At 51.6% G+C, this 18,933-nt stretch overlaps 1 protein-coding gene across 2 annotated transcripts in view; it reads right to left on the bottom strand.

Moving 5' to 3' along the window:
- Dlgap3 (DLG associated protein 3) overlaps positions 1 to 17,195 on the bottom strand; it is a 67,657-nt gene extending 50,462 nt beyond the window's left edge. Inside the window, exon 1 of one of the 2 annotated variants that reach the window (XM_028759759.1) lies at positions 16,996 to 17,195. The gene's annotated coding sequence lies outside the window, so the exon portion shown is untranslated. Of the gene's footprint in view, positions 1 to 13,100; positions 13,576 to 16,995 lie in introns of those variants that run through there. The other variant, XM_028759760.1, reaches the window with a different exon arrangement.
- Between the last annotated feature and the right edge of the window lie 1,738 nt (positions 17,196 to 18,933).

The raw sequence follows: 18,933 nt of genomic DNA, 5'->3' as shown, positions 1-18,933 counted from the left end.
TCCCTGTTTGACAGCAGCTGCATGCCTACCGGGAATGGGATGGGGAAGCACTGGACGGTAACCCAGAACCTCTGGCCCACAACTCAAACTCCACAGTTCTTTATCTCTGCCCATGGATTCCTCCCACCCCTTCACTTCTCCTTGCATCCACTTTCATCTGAGCCCCCTTAACCAATCTGACCTTAGTTCGGCTCTGGTATCTCTGTCAGCATCTATGTTGCTAGGTGGGTGGCCCAGTTCCTGGATTCTCTCAAGTCAGCTCCATGGCCCAACCCTAGTCCTCAAGACTCCAAGGAAAAAGCCTCCCCTACTGTCCCTGCCACAGCAAATGAGGAGTGGGGACAGAATGGAAGAGGGAAGCTTACAGACATATTCCCTTACCTTCATTACTTTATTTAATCCAGTCTTTCTGGGAGCTCAGGGCAAGAGGGCTGCAGAAAATGGGCTTCCTCTTCCAAAACACTCAAGACATTTCAGCAGGGCTGAGTCTAAATGCATCTCCTGACCCATCAGCCAGCGCTCATGCAAGCCTGCGAATAACCCATACCACCTATAATCTCTTTGAAAATCCCACCTCAGGGGGCTTTGCACTTGATGTTCTCGCTGCCAGAACACTCTGCCCCAGATATTCCCAGGGCTTCCTCTGTCTCATCTTGCTGGGCTCAGTTCCGACAGACTTTCCCTGACCACTCACTCTCACGAAAATCTAACCTATCCTCCCCAGGGTTCTTTCTACACCACCCTGGTCTGCTGCCCCAAAGCACTCATGGATCTTTGAAATTACTTTCTTCACCCATTACATTTTTATGGTATGTCTTCCAGTGGTAAAATATCAGCTCCAAGGGGGCAGTGACTAGGCCTGAAGTCGTCTGTGATCTAGAAGGCCTGGTACTAGCAGACTGGAGTGAATGGCTTCCCCGCTGCCCTCGCCCACTCTCCTGTGCACAGAAGCTGGAGGAAAAGGACCTCCCCAGCCTTCCCTCCAAAGGCTTTGGAGAGCTCAGAAAGACCAGTATTCAAAATCCTGTGTCTAAACACAGCCCAGCTCTTGCTGTTTGCTCGTATCAATCAGATGTGCTCTTTTGCACAGGGAAGGTGTGGTGGAGAAGGCGGAAGGAAGGGGATGACCCTTACAGTGACTGCTTCAGAGACAGACAAGCCTGTAAGGAGGCTCTTAGGGACTGAGTGGTAGGAGCCAGGCTCAGTGTCCACCACCAGCCCTGAGTAGGTCTTGTCACTCAGATTTGTTGGGCCCCAGCTCCTTCTCTAGCTGGGGTCACGGAGCCAAGAAGCCCTGCATACCAAGTGTGAGTGTCCTCCTCCTTCTCCATGGTCTCTGAGATACAGCCGTGCTGACCAACCTTCTCTCTCAGGGCCAACTGTTTCCAGTCCATCTACTCTTAGGTATGACTGCCACTACCCCACCCCACCCCAACTCCTCAAGGGTCTCCAAGAACCCAAGACTGGCAGTTTTCCCCTGCTGAGAGGAGGAGTCTCAGAACCAGAACTCCTAGGAGGCTCTATCCAGTGGTGGCTAGTGACAGAGGGTGCCTTTTCTAAGTTTTGAGCTAAACAATTTGGGTTTATAGTCCACCAAACATGGGCCTTAAGGAATTGTCTTCTTCTCCGACAAAGTCCCTGTATGCTCAAAAAGGAATAAGAATGGTCTCTTTCTCAGGTCTGCAATGCCACGAGAGTTAAAGTAGCACAGATAAGATGTCCAGATGTGCTGAGGGCTGGCTGAAGATGAAGGGAAAGCCATTTAAATGCATGAGAATTAAACGCAGGGCCTCTTGGATTTCTCAGACAGCCTTGGGCAGAGACCTGCAGCCATGCCTGGTGTATCAGAAATGGGTGCTGTGGAAACTCTTCCTTCCTTCCTTCCTTCCTTCCTTCCTTCCTTCCTTCCTTCTTTCTTTCTTTCTTTCTTTCTTTCTTTCTTTCTTTCTTTCTTTCCTTCTTTCTCTTTTTCATCCAGGAATTTGCTTGCCTAGAATGCTTCTGAACACCTCCCACATCTCGAGCACGCAGAATGCAGCAGAGCAGCCCTAGTGTCCCAAAATGGAGGAACCTGAGGGAATTAGAGCCCGTAGGTTCACAGACCTTTAATGACAGGCCTCCAGAGTCTTCTGTAGCCACAAATGACAGTCCCTCTTCCCACTGCAGAAAAGAGAGGAGGGCTCAACAGTCTCACACTGAGGACTGAAAGGATGCCGACTACCTGCTCCTATGCTACCTTAGTTGAACTCTAAACAGCTTGATTTCTCTGCCTGGGTTTCAATGTTCCCATCTGTAAAATGGAGACAATGTCATTTGCCTCCTTGAATTGTCAACAACCAATAACTAATTGATCAATCCAAGATAGAGTGTATTGATCTCCATCCTCACATCTGTTCTAACATGAATACCATAGCATCTTCTTTCATTTGTGTGTGACTCGCTCTGGCCTCCAAGGTGTTGCCAGACTGAAGCCTGCCAGGGCCACCAGAGAACAAGAACAAGTCCCAACAGGGGTCCAGTGGACATGTGATTCTGCGCCAGGCAAAGTCCATGGCCTTTTCTACTTCCAGCCTAGCCAACTGGTCATATGTCTCTGCCACGGAACCTACAACTTAGGGTTAGCATACCCTCCCCAAACCCTCTCTATATAACTGGCACAAGGATGTCTAGCTCAAAGGCACTTCCTCTCCTTCTGGGTCCATGCCACAGGCGAATCAAGTACAAGGCTGGACCCTTTGAAGGGGTTTTTGTTGGCTGACGCTTGGCTGGAATCTCCTACCCTTCCGTTCTGCCTGAAGTCTGCTGACCCTGTCCTGGCCGCAGGGATGCCCAGGCCCCGTTCTCCTCTGAAGCTCTGGTCTTTGAGGATTTGAGAACAGAATAGGAAGCTGAGGGGTGGAGCACAGCAGGCAAATGTGCAGGCCAAGAAGCGGCCTAACCTGTAACAGTCAGCCACAGAGCAGACCTTCCTGCCCACTGCACCTCTGATGTATTTGAAACAGGCTCACAAGTAGTACAGGCTAGCCTCAAACTCACTTTGTAGCTGAAATTACCATAAATACCTAACCATCCTGTCTCTGCCTCCCAAGAACCAAGATCATAAGCATGTGTCATGCCCAGTTTATGCAGTGCTGAGGATCCAACTCAGGGTTCAAGAGGAGGGGCAAGCATTCTGTCAGCTAAGCTACATCTCAGCCCTTCGTGAAGTATTAACTAAGAGTTGCCTTCCCAGGAAGCCCGAGACAGAGCAGATGCTACCTCTTCTTCTGTCCCGTACACCTTATTCTGCACAGTAGGATAAACGTGGGCTGTGAGGGTTAAACTCCTTAGAGCTAGGCTCAGATATCTATTTCTACATGGCCAAGCAAAGCACACAGTAGATTCTCAATGAGTTCAGCTTCAGTGATCGAGTCATCAAGAAGCAGCAAGCAACAGCTGATGCACGGGAAGGAGGGCGAAAGGGTGCTGCACCTGGGCCAGGCTTCCAGCGCGGACAGAGCTTGTGTCCTGCCCAGGGTAGAATTCAAGCAGAGTCCAGCACAGAACAGAAAAACCTCAGCTGCCTGTTAACTTGGAAGTCTATGGTTTGTAGCCCAAGCTGACCTTGAACTTGCTATGTAGTCAAGAATGACGTTAATATTAGTAGTAATTATAGTTGTTTGTTTGCTTTTTGTGACACAGAGTCTCACTTCACAGTTCTGGCTAGTCTTGAACTCACTATGTAGACAAGGCTGGTCTTGAACTCACAGAGATCCTTCTGCCTCTGCTTCCTGAGTGCCACCACGCCCAGCCCTGGCTGATGATGACTACAAAACTTCTGATTCTCTTGCCTCTGCCTCCTGACTACTGGGATTTAGGTGTGATCTGTGTGGTGATGAAGATGGAACACAGGGTCATGTGTGCCAGGTGAACACTCTACCAACTAAGCTATATCCTTAGCTGTCCCAGAATTCTTTATGTAGACCAGGCTGGCCTTGCATTCACAGGGATCCACCTGCCTCTCGAGTGTTAGGATTAAAGGTGTGTGCCACCATGCCCAGATTTTGTTGTTTTTACTTTTTTTTTTTTTTTTTTTTTTTTTTTGGTTTTTCGAGACAGGGTTTCTCTGTGTAGCCCTGGCTGTCCTGGAACTCACTCTGTAGACCAGGCTGGCCTCGAACTCAGAAATCCGCCTGCCTCTGCCTCCCAAGTGCTGGGATTAAAGGCATGCGCCACCACTGCCCGGCATTGTTTTTACTTTTAAAGGAAAGAATCTTTAAAAAAAAAAAAAGCCAGGCCTTTAATCCCTGTACTTGGGAAGGCAGAGACAGATGGATTTCTGAGTTCGAGGCCAGCCTGATCTACAGAACAAGTTCTAGGACATCCAGAGGTACACAGAGTCTCACTATGTATCCCTGGCTGGCCTGGACTTATGAAGACCAGGCTAACCTCAAAAATCACAAGTTAGGCTGGGAGATAGTATAGCGGTAGAATGATTGTCTAGCATCATGGGTTTTGATCCCCAGTGTCATCATCACACTCACAAAACCCCAACAATCTGCCTGCCTCTGCTTCTCCAATGCTGGGCTTACATATGTGCACCACTACTCCCAGCTACTTTATTTTATTTTATTTTATTTTATTTTATTTTATTTTATTTTATTTTATTTTCGAGACAGGGTTTCTCTGTATATCTCTGGCTGTCCTGGAACTCACTCTGTAGATCAGGCTGGCCTCAAACTCAGAAATCCACCTGCCTCTGCCTCCCAAGTGCTGGGATTAAAGGCGTGAGCCACCATCGCCCGGCCCCCAGCTACTTTAAAAATTACTTACTCATTCATTCACTCTTACGTATGTATATGTGTGTAAAACTGCTTGTCTGCAAATGCACCACGTATGTGCAATGCTCACAGGGAACACAAGAGAGCATTGGAGTTACAAGCAAGTATAAGCCATCCGGTGTGGGTGCTGGGACTCCAGTCCCAGTCCTCTGCAAGAGCAGCAAGTGCTCTTAACCACAGGGCCATTTCTCTAGCTCCTAGTTTTGGCTTTTGAGACATCTAACTATACATAGCTTAGGGTGGCTTGAAACTCAATGTATAGCCCAGGCTAGACCCAAACTCATCAATTTATGATCCCTCTGCCTTGGCATTCCAAGTCCTGGGGTTACAAGAGCACACCACCACTCAGGGTGAGTTCAGCTCTTTGAATTCTGTAAGTGTGCAAGCACTGTGTTAAATTGTATAGGAGAAAATATCTTCTCACACAGCTACCCCGACTGCCCATGGAGGGTGCAGTCCTCCATCCCATCTTACAGATAAGGAAACTGGGGCTCAGAATGTAAAGAAAACTACTTGAGGTGATACGGGTAGTAGAACACGGGGCTGATACCTGAGCCTCAAGGAGACCAGGTTCAGACTGAACACTTTTTGAGTCAAGACCTCGGATGAGGTCAGCCGATAGACCCCCTGTAGGTCTGGCTCAGCACTCGCCTCAGGAAAGGTCCCCTCCTACCAGTTCTCCCTCACACACGGCCACACAAATACCTCAAACGGCTCACTCACCTTTTTCCTCATGTTCATCCAGATGTTAAATACCACAGCCATGCAGTCAGCACACACCTCTTACACAGCACTTACTTTCATAGAGAGTCCTGGACACTTAGTATGTAGAAACGCCATTCCCACAAGAGTTCTTCCCAAGTCTGCGTTATCACCCAAAAGACACGATGTCTGGGTGCGCAGACACTGCACAGACACAAACATGACACATACGTCCACACCCTTATCTCTCTATGAGAGTTCTATGTGTTCATATCTCACAGGCACCCACATCTGCTCAGTGTCATACATCAAATCCTCCCCCAACGAGAACTTTATCCATCGTTCCCAGATCCAAAACTAGGCCCAGGTGAGCAGTGATGCTGCCTTCCTCTGGGGTTGGCCAGGCAGCCCAAAGAGGGGGGGAAGGCTCGGCCTGCTCGTGATGGATGGAATTAATCTACTGAGCTAGAGAAACTAAATAATTAAATCCCTAATCACCCCCCCAAGCCAGCCCAGGCCAATATAGTTGAGGGAAGGGGGGGAGCTCTGAGGCCCAGACCAATATCCTAGAAGAGGAGGGGCTGAGAAGGAAGGCCCAGGCAGAACACTTTTGAGGGGGTCTCTTGGAGGAACTGCAGCAGGCAGACAAGCATGATCAGACTTTTCACTTGAAAATGAACAGCTTAGGAAGCTACCACCGACCACTGAAACAAACTGGGTGAGGGCACAGCCTTCCCACCATCCCCAGAATCCTTTCTGCCATTCTGTGAAATGGAAGGTGTATTCTGGGACTTTCAGGGGCTAGGAGAAGGGTCACTCAAAAAGCCAAGGGCATCTGCCCAAGAGGCTGATTGCTCTCAGACCAGCTTTGGCCCAGTCCTACCACCCCCCACCCCTCCAGTCAGAGCAGGCTCTTCCCTAAGCCTAGTACAGATGGAAATGAAGAACCCCTCCACAGAGGTGCACCTGCTTCCCCACGAAGTGGGTCCAGCACATGGCAAAGAGGCTGAGGAATGGGGCAGAGGCCTGGGCAGGGGGGCTCCGGGAATCAGCCTGGGAACAGGCCCCAGTCCGATTGGTTGAAAAGTGGGTCATTTTCCTTTTGAAAAATAGTGAGAAAATGGAGAAGTAGGTCGGGCTCTCATCCCCTCAGCCCCAGGCACCACCCCCCGACTTGTATGGGGAGACATGGAGACGACGCGTGCATGTGCAAAAACTCCATGTTCCCCAGAACCCCAGCCAAGTTCCACGTGTAAGAGGCCAAGGAGGCCAAGGTCATCATTACTCAGGCCACTCAAGGGCAAGCACACTCTGTAGCCAGGACGCAAACACAGCCACACCCTCCCCTGGGGTCCCTGGGGAGAAAGGAGCTAGGGCTGGCTCAAGCTGAGGAGTGGGGACCCTAGCATAAGGAACTCTGAGAAGCCCCCTCCCATCTTCACATCGCGACACCTCTCCTCTCTTCTCCTCCCTTTCCTCTTCGTCCACGTGGGCAGAGTCGTTGCCATGACACCGCGGGCAGGTGGGCGGCTCTGGCGGCTGTTTCGGCCCAACCCCCAAGCTCACAGCCCAGGTGGGAAGGGAGAGGCTGCGGCACCCGGCCCCTAGTCCCCAAAGAGACCGGAGAGCAGCAGAGGGGTCTCCTCCACCCCCAACCTAGAATGGGTTTTAGTACCAGCCTCTCCGTTTACAAAGCAACCCAGCCCTAGGTGTAGAGGTCTGGAGGATGAACACTCAAAAAGATCATTAGCATTGAATAATCCCCTTCCCCCTCAGAGGTCAGGCAGGGGGTGGGGAAAGGGTGACCCACCACCCCTATTTCTTTCTCTAGTTCTCACCGTCAGTGATCACAGACTGTGCCTTGGTCCCTTCTAGCTACCAGCCCACTGGTCCTGCCTGAGGTCTGACCTTAGTTCTCCATTCTACCATACAAGCTCAAAGCCCCTGGCTCTCTTGAGAGAGGAGGAAATCATCTGTCAAAACACAAAGAGAAATTCCTCCCATACTGCCAAGCCCCAGACCATTTTATAGAGAGACTGGACCTGACTTCACATCAAAGGCCCAGGGACCAACAGCTCCCAAGCATCTTTGGCTTGGGTACGCACCCCACGGGGGGGGGGGGGGGGGGGGGGGGGACGGACTGGTCGGAGAGAACACCACATGAAGTCTGAGCAGTGCTTAAGCTCTCCAGCTTGCCCTTCTCTTTCTCTGTCTCCAGGGTTGTGTCTGCGGCTCTGCCTTGCTGAGGTCCTTCCTGTTCAGTGTCCTGCTTGCCATCTAGCCTGTTCCCTAAGGCAGAAGCTTTGCGTCAGTGATGCAGTGGGACCACAGAGACCCTGTTTAGCAGCCCTCTGCAGCCTGGCTGGCAGAGGTGGGCGTGTGTGGGTTGGTAGTGACAAAATCCTAAAGGAAGGGGGAATGGCAGCCAGGTTAGCTGGAGGGAGTCCAGTTTCTCATGGGGGTATTAGTCGTGACATACAGGCAGTGTGCACACCACGCATACACACAACTTCTACTTCCCTCCTTAGCCTTCTGTGTGTGTGCGCGCACGCGTGCATGGGTGTGTACACTATGTCTCCTTTCCTCTTCCTCCATGGTTAATAATACCCTACATCAGGCCACCCTCGTCCTCACTTCTCACCAAGGCTATCACCACAGCATCCCAAACCGGTCTCCCTGCCTCGCACCTTGATGCACTCATCCTGTCAGCATCTAGCGTGTGATCCCTTTATAATCTGTTACAAATAAACTGAGAGTGCTCCACTCAGAGCCAGATACGCTTCCTGACACAGTCAGGAACACAATGAGCAAAGCAGACGAACCTCCCATTCCCGGGAAGTTTGTGGTCTGGTGAGATGGGAAATCAAGATATGAGGTAATGGTGGTGGCAAGCAAAAATTTAAAATATATATAAACTGGGGTGAGGGAGTAGAGTGACAAGAGGCTATTTAAGTTAGACTGCTGGGGAGGGAGGCCTCTGCAGAAGAGAGACTTCTGAGCCAAGATTTGAAGAAAGGGAGGGGGGATGGCGTGAATGTCTAAAAGAGCATCTCGGGCTCAGGGGAAAGGAAGGCATCAAGTCTCGTGGTGGAACTTTCCAGCTTCTTTATGGGATGGAAAGGAAGCCCCTTGGGACCAGGAAGGCGATGGGCAATGGTTTTACACTTAATACTTGGGTCCCACCCACTATGTACTCCCAGGGAGATGGAAAGCAAGACCACGCTGGAGATGGGCTTGCCAAGCATCCACAAAGCCCTGGGTTCAATCCCCAACACTACCTAAAATCTATCATGGTGGTGCATGCTGTAATTGCAGCACTCAGGAAGTAGAGGCAGAAGGAAGCACAAGTTTAAGGTCATTCTCCACTATTTGGTGAGTCTGAGGCCAGCTTGATTTGAGACCCTGTCTCAAAAAGGGGTGGGAAAGAGGCAGGGATAAAGAAGAGACTGGGGGGACAGGGGAGGTACAGTCTTATCCTATTCAAGCCCCTGTGTCCATGGAGCAATAAGGGAGGATGGGAGACAGGCTGGGACCCTTCCTTCTTATGATTTTTATACATTTGTTTATGTGCATATTTATTTATTCTCTTGTGGCCTGCATGGTGTGCATGTGGTGGTGGTGGGGGGGGTAGAGCACCTGAGGAAGGCAGCTCTTTCCTTCGACCATGTAGGTTCTGGGGACTGAATTCATCAGGTTTGGCGTTAAATGCCTCTACCCTCTGAGCCATCTCACCCCTCAGCTGGATACTTCTTACAGGTCCCCTCATGTGCTCACGTGCCAAAAGCAGGAAAGCTCGCTCCCCTTTTACGCTTTAGCTCCACCTCCTTCCACCTTCTTTGGGTCCTTGCCAAACTCCTCCCTCCCACTCCAAAGCTGACCTAACTTTCTCCTCAGGTTCATGGTGCCCCTTAGGCTCATATGCCTTCACATTTCCTCCTCAGATTGCAAGTCATTCGAAGTTGAGGTGTATCTTGTATCGAGTACAATCTGTGGAATATTGTCAGCATAAGATAGACATTGACTGGGTGGTTATGTGCCCTAGGTGAGGCACGTGTGATGGGACACGGACAGCTGATAAGCCTTGGATGAACCAGGCATGGTGGCTCATACCTGTAATCCCAACACTCAGGAGGCTAAGATAGGAGGATTGCCATGAATCTGAGGCCATCATGGGCTACTTATTGAATTCAGTGCTATCCCATAGTACAGAGCGAGACTCTTGTCTCAAAACACAAAAAACTGAATGTGTGAAATACAGAGGTTTATGGCTACGAGTTGCCATTAGGGCACAGTCACCATATACTGGGATAGTTCATATACACTGTTCACATATGTGTGTGTGTGCTAACATGTATGGGCATGACCATATGTGTGTAAATTTGTTTTCATATGCATATTAGAAAGCACACTAATGTTATATGTGCACATACTACCATAGGTAAGTAATACACACATTGCTTCATGCCCCGTATGGACACACACACATATATACAAACATACTGGGCCTCCTCAATATCCCTTGTCCCCTTCTTCCATCAACTTGTTCTTAATTCTAGAATAATGTTGATGTTTCTCCTCTATACTTCCCCACAAACACCCCTAAACATCACAGCATCTGGACAACATCAGGACCAGATCTCTTTCACAGCTGTCTTCAAGATTTCCCTCTGCAAACTGCCTTCACTTGAATGGTGACGGGCTCTAGCTGGCTTCCCAGTACGTGGGAATTAGAGACACCTGCTTTCTGGAGAAGAGCCACAGACATCAGAGTGGATCAAGTTCAAGCTAGTCAGAAAATAACTTTCGGGCAGAGCCAATGTTGAGTCAAATTCAATACCTATCTCCCTCGTTGTGAATCAAGTTTATGCACATATGTGCATATGCTCCTAGGTCATTCAGGAAATATGTATGTATTTATTTATACATAAGTATATACACAGACTCACATTCATGTTCATGTTCATGGTCACACATCCTTATCCCTGGGTAAGCACACCATACACCCATCTGCTGGTTTAGCTGCCTTCACAGTCACATGTATAATGAATGTATAAAAGTCATACATACACTCATGTATGTATGTGCCCACATGTACACACACCACACATCATCATCATCATCATCATCACAGATCCAGTCACAGCACAGGTAGCTTCCTCCCATCCCCCAAGCTTCTCTATCCTATCCACAAAGACAGAAACCCATCGTTCTAGCTCCTAGCAACAAACTTATATTTGCAACTTCCAAGTCTCCCACCTCTCCATTTGCAAAGTTGTTCCTGTTAGTTACAAGGTACACCCAACTCCTGGGCAGGTTTTGAAATCCCCTTGTTCTGTGCCTGGCAAAAACACTATCTGCTCAGACAACTTAAGCGAAGACAACAATAAAGTTGGTATAACTCATCCTATCCAAGAGGCACCCCACCACACATGCATCCCTGAGTTGTAGGAGAAGGGAAAAGATAATTTCTTTTAACACTTCTGAGTATGCTTCTCCACTCCCAAATTCTGAAACAGATATTGAGGAAGAGAAAGAACAGTAAATGAACTACTTTGTGTCCTGAAGCCTCCTGGGACACCCCTCTTTCTCCCTTCAGAGTAGCTCCGTGATGTCGTTTCCCAAGGCAATCTGAGAGCCCTGACAAGGGAGAGAGCAGACTAGGAATCCCACAAATGTAAAGGGGATGATGGAGACTGAGAATCATAAAAGCAAGTCTTTCTAAACAGGAGCCACTCAGGGACAGGAAGGCAAGCTGCGGACACCTCCTGGAAGAGAAGCAGCTGCTAGAGCACTGGATCATGAATAGCAGGACTCTCTAAGGGGCCAGGGAGAAGGGGGTGGACACCCAAGCATTCCATGAGGGGGTGGAGGGGTGACTGCTTCAGGCAGTAGCAGCAGCTCCAGAGCCTTATCAAAGCTGTTATGTAACCAAGGGAGCCGAGTGGAGCATAAACACCTCCCCTCCCCAAACAGGCACCCACACCCACACCCACCACCTCCCAGCACCCACAAGCATACGAAAACTCAGCGCCTCTCAAGCAGCTCAAGAAGGAGAATCATCTTGAGTTACATCAAAAACATGATGGGTGGAGGGCCCCTTGTGAACCCAGAGTCCTATCAGGGAAGGAGAGATTGGTTCAGAGTGAGACCTCTGGAAATCTCTCTCATGTCTTGAATTTCCTGCCACACCCAGTGGCCGCCCAGAGTCATCTGGAAACCATTCCCTGCCCCTCCCCCTCAGAGGGATCACATTTGAATATTTGATTGTGCTCTTGGGGATGGGAGGTGAGCTGCCATCAACCCCTCCTGCCTGTTGTTTCCCCCCACACTCTCATCTGCATGTCCTGACATTTGGCTGTCATCCCCCTGGGATGACAAGGAAAGGGACCTGGAGAAATAACTCCTTGCTCTATTCCCTCTGTGATTACAAAAGCAAAGCAGAAGAACCCAGATATTGTACATAACCCTGACCGCAGGTCAGTAGGGGAAAAGCTATCCTGTTGAAACTCAGGACTCCTCCTTCCATTTGGATATTATTTTACTCCCCCAGATCTTCCTTTTCCCTGCTGCCCTGTCTCCAGTAGCCTCCTCCTTCTCTTCTCCATGGCACTGAACAACCCCACCCACTCTTTGAATCCTCTGCTGAGAAATCTTCCTCCCCAACAAAAGTCTCTCCCAAATGATGCTTTGAGCAAGGGATGGGGACGGGCAGAGTGCAAGCAAACTTGCAGAATAATTTAGGGCTCTTCTTCTCAAATCTAAAGTTATGGTTAGCAGGTTGGCACCAAGTGGCCAATCAATTATCTTGAGCCCCATCCACTATGGTCTACCCTGCTAGACTCAAACTCTGAATGTCTTGAGTCTGAACTTCTGGGACCTGAAAGGAAACTTACGGATTCACCTAAGGTCCATACGTTTGTTGTACTAATATGATCTCAGAAGAATAAAGCTCACAGCCACAATTGTATTGCCCCTTCCTAGCCCCACACTAACAGGTTTGGCAAGAGGAAGGCGAACTCAAATAAGGAAAAGAAAGTCTTTTTACCAAATGCCACTAACAACTGTGAGGTCTGAATTCATAAGAATGACCTCAGAATTTATAATTCTATCCAGGGACTCTGCCCTTGGAAAGTGGGTCACTTGGGAGAATTTTTCTAGTGAACCCTCAGTACTGCCCGGGGAACCTTTCCGTCAATGGCGCAAAACCCTTTTCAGCACCCGGGACAGCTCCAAAGGAGCGAATCTCCGCCGAGTGTCATTCAGCACTGAGGACAGTTCCCACAGCCACTCTGCCAGGGGGTTCCAAAGCCCAGACAGCAAGAAAGCTTTACCCAATGAAACCCTTATGACCATAAAACTCCCACCTTTGCTCCCGTCCCTTGGCACACCTCATATCCCTCCTTTCCCTGAAGGTCTCAAAAGAGAAAAGAAATCCAAACCGGGAGCTTCTCTGAAGATGCCTAGAGATAGGACCCCACCCACCTCCTTTCAGTCTTGAGCCTCTCAACATCACTCACAGCTGGTTCTAAAAAGCACTCTCCTTCTTAACCATCACCCCAAAATAAGATAAATACTCACGTGGGGGCTCTCAGCCCTGTAGGCAGATGTGCTGGGAAGAGAAAGAGAGAGGTGGCTCCCCACACCCTGTCCTGAACCCCCTTTCTGAAGGAGCCAGCTCCCATCTGGACTGGGGGGAGGAGAAGCATGTGGAACCACTGAGTGAGGGGAAGAGAGAGGGGAAGAAACAGGAGCGGGGGGACTGCAGGGCGGGGGTGTTGGGATGGGGGCGAGGGAATCCTTTTTAATTTCATTCTCTCCCCATGTCTACATCAGCCCTGCAGGCTCAGCTCTTTAATATTTACACACAGGAAGAGGAGAGGATGAGAAAGAACAGAGAGAGGGGGCAGGGGATACCTGAGCTCAAAGGGCACAGAGGCAGAAGACTTGGAGAGCTGAGAGCTTGGGTTCCCTGTGCCATCCCCAGCCCACTCCCATACTGAGCTCTGGACTGGAAGGAAGAAGAACCCTGGGACCATTCTGTCCCTTTGTTAACAAGATACTTTGAAGCTGCATCAGAAAAAGATCAGATCCCCACCCACATACCTGGACACCCCCACAAACCCAGATTTCTTGGGTGCCTTATGTGCAGATGGGAGAGGCAGTATTCATACACAAGTGTGCTCGGATGCTTGGAATGTGCTTGCCTGTAGGCTGTTGTATATATGCACATGGACATGTCAGCCAGCATGCACAAGTTTATGAAAGCATGAATCTAGTCACCCATTAACAACCCAAGAAACCAAACCTGTGCAACCACATTTGGAACTCAGCTCCCAAGTCACCTCACCTCTTTCCCCATGGCTCTCCAGCAAAGGAGCCCAGGGGAGAGGCCGTCCAGCCTTCTCAGACTCTCTTCTTCCCAGGGCCCTCCTTCCTAAGCCTCACTTTTTCTGTCTGTAACATGGGAAGACGGGCTAATGGGAAAGGATGCTGCACTGAGCCCAGGGGCCCGACAAGTTATTAGCAACGATGAGCTGGCAGCTCGTTACCATAACGATGGTGCCACTGCCTCACCCCAGCTCAAACCCAGACTCCCCAGACGGCAGGAGGCCCGCTGAGCCAGCAGCCTTCAGACTGAAGGAGGGGTAGATAAAGAGGGAATTGAGACATGACGCTTTCAGAGTGGAGGGTACACAGCTGCTCTTCCAACCCCCCACTGAGAAACAAAGCTTTGACTCCCCCAAGTGGGAGTAAAATCAGAGTCTGAGAAGGCTTCTTGACCATGGGGATGGGAAGACACTGGGAAAGCCTCTAAAGCTTGTCTCAATCAAAGCTTCAAGATTATACCCTCTCCCAACACACACACACACACACACACACACACACCTTCATTTCAGGCACCTGAAACCAAACAGAAAGCCCTTCATTCAACTACAGTCTCTTCTCCAGTGAAAATGAGGGCAATTATGTTTACCATTTGCTCTAAACTCCTGGAAGACTGGGCCAGAAAGGGTGCAGATAGCTATACACCCTTTTCAATCAGGCAAGACTCAGAAGTTTCTCTACCCAGCAGAAGCCCAATAAGGTAAAAATTAAAAAAAAAATTAAAATTAAAAAAACCAAACCATGTCAGTCCAGTTAGAGGTAAAATGTGACGGAGGGGAGAAGAAAAGCACCAACATCAGCTGCAGGAAATGCTCCGCGCCAGGCAGCTGCTGAAAGCAGGCATCAAGAAAGAAGGAAGTCTGAAGTTGGGCCTAGAGCAGCGCCCGCTGGTAGCCAGCTGGAACTAAGCCAAGGCTATGACCTTCCTCTCTGGTGGGCCTGCCAGGCATCCCCATCCCCAGGAATACCTGTAGCCTCCTCTATTCAGAGCAGAGTCCCAGGTTGACGGATTGACAGCCTTAGACATATTGAGTCTTCATTTCCCCTACCCGCCTGCACATTCGGCTCTGAGGGGGGCGGCGAGTTTGGGGATGGAATGTGAAGGTTAGGAAATTACCTAAGGGGACACTAACCTAGGAATCCACAGGTTCATTGTGTGACCTTGAGTAGGTCTCCTCTCTTTTTCAGTTCCCCAATTTGTAATTAAGAGGTTGGACCAAGTCAATTGTAGAGGTTCTTCCTCTGCCTGTCATTCTATAGCTTCATGCAAGCTCATTCCTTGGATGTGAGCCCCCTGGCACAAAATGCAGTGGGCAACTGCCTGCCAGATCAGTGGGGCAGTGGGGGGTGCGGGGGCTGCATTTGAGGCTGTTCATCCTGTATTCACGTTCCTTTTAGAAACACCTGCCACCCTAGCCCTCCCAGCTCTCTTTTTAGACCCTGATTCACTGCCAACTCACGAAGCTCTCCCTCCCCTCCCTCCTCTCTTCTCCCTCATCTCTCTCTTTTAGGCACTGACAGCTGGGTACAGAAGTAGACCCCACACACACTCAGGGGATAGTGGACAGAAGTGGAGGGCAGTGATCCAGTATCAGAGAAAACACACTAGAAAGTGCTACTCTCTAACTGGCCTAGCTGGGTTCCTCGGGTCAATGGAAGACCTGAGTGAGAACGTTTCTCTACCACTGTCTGGCAATGTGTGATTGTGGGAAATGCACTTCCCAAGCCTCAACATCCTCTTCTGCAAATTGGCATCATATTAGATTGAACCATGTGGAACGGCTGTTTTAGCAGGGTTAAAAAAACAAAACAGTTTGATACTGTCAATTTCATATGTCTTAACCTGACAGCATCTCTACCTGCTTCCAAGGCAGTTAGAGAAACAAGAAGAAATGAGAGGAATAGTTTTTTTTTTCAAAAGTCCTAGACTGATACAGGTACATTCTTCTATTACTACTTCAAGGAGCTAAGTACAGACCCACCTGAACCGTGAACTAAACCAATGACCCAGAACTTGGAGATTTGGGACTTGGAACTCTGGGAGAAAGCCACCTGCTCCAATGACTAACAAGGTAGATCTTCCTCCCAGCCTCTTCAGCATCTGATTCTAAAGGGCCTTTGGCCAAGCATCACTGAAATGACACAAGCTTCTAGCACTCTTCACCCACCCCCCTCAAAAAAGTATCCCCACACACAGGTACACAGCCTTAGGCTCACTACCAGCAGGGACCCAGCATGCAGGGAAAAAATATCAGTGGCTTCGCAGAGGGTGCCCCAGGAAATAGATGAAGGTGCAGAGTGCTCTTGCCTAGGTCCAGGATAAGGAGACCCTGGAGGGAAGGGGCGGTCTGACCTCGGAAAAGTATGATCTTCCCGTGCTAAGTCCCACCAGGAATGGGGGCGGGGCAAAGCCCAGGTCTGGGTGAACCCTGCTTGGATATATTCCCACACAGTCACACAGTACACATACCCAGGCCCATTCACAGAGATAGTCGCACATGCACATGCACACGCACGTCCATTCATACACACTCAGACACCTACATACTCAGCCACACAGTGACAGCACACACTCAACCACACATATGTCGACAGATTCATGGACGGTTAACACCCTGCACGCTCACTGCATTACACTCACTCACCCACAGACCCACACGGCGACACCCTCACCACACTCACGCTCACACACCTGCAGAGAAAACTTCTCTCCGGATCTCCCCAACACCACGACTTCCCCCCACAGCCAGCAGGCTACTCCCTCCCAGATCCAAGCTTCCATTCTAGCCGGGCAAAGGCTGGGCGGGCGCTGGCCGGCCTCCCGCGGCTCCGGCCGGGACAGCGCGTCTGCGGAGCGCGTGGTCCCCAACCCGTTCCCGGGGTCAGTCACGCCGGCCTCCAGGCCCAGGGTGAGGCCGGGGGCGGCCGCGAAGGCCCAGCCCCTCCCCCTCCCCATCTCGGGGCCCGAGCCCAGGCCGCTGGAGCCCCGGGCGTGGGCGGCGCCGGGGCTGCAGCGGGGCCGAGCCTGGGGGGCGCTGCAGAGGGCGCGGCAAGCGCGGCCCGGTCCCCACCCCTCCCGGTTGCTTACCTGGCCCGGTCGGGCTCCGGCCGGGGTTACATGGTGCCGGCGGCCCGGGCCGGGGGCGCTGCGGCTGCGGGAGCGAGTGCGGGCTCCCGGACCCGGCACTGCGGAGCCCCCGGCGGAGGGGCCGCGCCGGCTGCGGAGCCCCGAGCGAGTGCTGAGCGGCCGCGGGCGCGGGAGCCGGAGGCGGCCAAGCCACGGAGGCTGGATTTCCCGGGGACCAGGACGGGGAGGCGGGGGGATCCCGCCCGCGCGCTCCGCCCCCGCCCCCGCCCCCGCGCAGGGCGGCCGAGCCAGGAGCCCGCGACAGGGAGGGGGCCCGCGCTCCCCGCCCCCGCAGCGGCCCCGCGAGGACCGAGGTCGCAGCCGGCGGGCGGCCGCCGCGGTCCCGGAGGAGCGCCCGGGTCTCTGAGCGACAGCCCCGGGGAGGCCCAGCTCCCGGGTGCGAATGTGGTCCCCCGGGTCGGTGTGCACCGAAGACCCAGGAACCAGCACATTCGGTGTCACGACCACGCACAGCAGACCTGGGCACCGGGACCCAAGCCCAGAGCGCGGGCAGCTGGGGAGACACACGGCAGCCTCACCGAGGCAGTCACACCCTGAATGTCACACTCAGCCTCCCCCTCGCAGGCACGTCCTCTTAGGCTACTGTCCTTAGTTTCCCGGGTCTGTACCCCGACCTCAGCTCTTGGCCTGGGCTCTAGGAGTCCCCCTTCCCCGCTCCAGTCCCTTCTGCCCCACCCCTGCCAGGGCGGGGCGCTGTGCCTGGCCTCCGAGTCTTGACAGGCGTCCCTCACCCACAGTCAGCCAGCGGAGGCAATCCCCAGTGTGCAGGGAGAACCCCGCTATACCTGCCGTCTTAGCTGGGGGCCCCACCCGTGCCCACTGTGCCCGCCCACCTCTGGGCCCCGAGCCAGGGGCTGTGCCATGGCGGGGGTGGGGTAGAGGAGGGAAAGGGGACTGTCCGAAGCACAGCGCGAAGCTGCAGAGCCAGGACACAGGCTGCAGAAGCGCGGAGAGCTGACTGCAGCAGTCCCTGGCTGGAATCTGTCTTGGCGCCCAGAGCGATGCTGTAATCGGGGGGAGGGAGCCGCGTGGGGAAGCCGCAGGAGGAGGGGCTGAGGAGATGGGGGAGGGGCCGGCTCTGAATTCTTACTTTCCCAGCTGGTGTGAGGGCACGCTGCCTGGGCGCTCCAAGTTGTTATAGAGGGCGAGCTACATCCTCCACCTTGTCTGGTATTGAAAACTTAAGGTGGTGAGGTGTGGGCTTAGGAGCCTTGAGAGACAGTTCACCATCCCAGGGACAGACCCTGGGAGATGTTCTGAGTCAAGGCCCCCAACAATGACTCCTATTTCTCTGTATTCCTTTGGGGTCACTGTCTCCTCTCCCTGAGTAACCGAGCAAACTGAGGCACGGTAAGTAGAAGTCATGAGCCCTAAGGAGCTAGAACCTGGAGCCAAGCCCACATCCACTCCCCAGGGAGATCTTTTAAGGTGCCACATTACATAAATGACAGAAAGGGACCTGGAGAACCCTTCTCCCCCGGGAAACCAAGGAGTCTAGTGAGATGAACAGACTGGCCAACTCTTTCCGCCCACGAGACCACTTCATCGCCCCTTCAATCATGTACTGAGGCTGCAGACAATTCCCAGACCAGCGTTTATTCAGCCAAGAGCAGATGTCAGAGAAAGTAAGATAGAAAGTTGGTCCAGGAACACTTTGTAGAACTGAGAGAAACTCATTTCCCATGGAGCATAAGAACAGCCATCATGTAGGATGCTAAAAGGTACCTCCATGCTCTGTCAGTTCTGAGATGTATTTTGTAAACCGGAAGGCATTTTACAATGAACGCGGACATTTAGTATATAGCTTTTCTTCTTTTCTGTTACCCAAGAGCTGTGTTTTCAAATTGAGAACCTAAGGGCTGGTGAGGTGGCCCAGCA

Source organism: Grammomys surdaster, unplaced genomic scaffold (assembly GCF_004785775.1).
Source record: "Grammomys surdaster isolate TR1022 unplaced genomic scaffold, NIH_TR_1.0 126313, whole genome shotgun sequence".
Lineage (NCBI taxonomy): Eukaryota > Metazoa > Chordata > Mammalia > Rodentia > Muridae > Grammomys > Grammomys surdaster.
The sequence above is the reverse complement of the archived record's forward strand: the minus strand, read 5'-3'. Positions and strand labels throughout refer to the sequence as shown.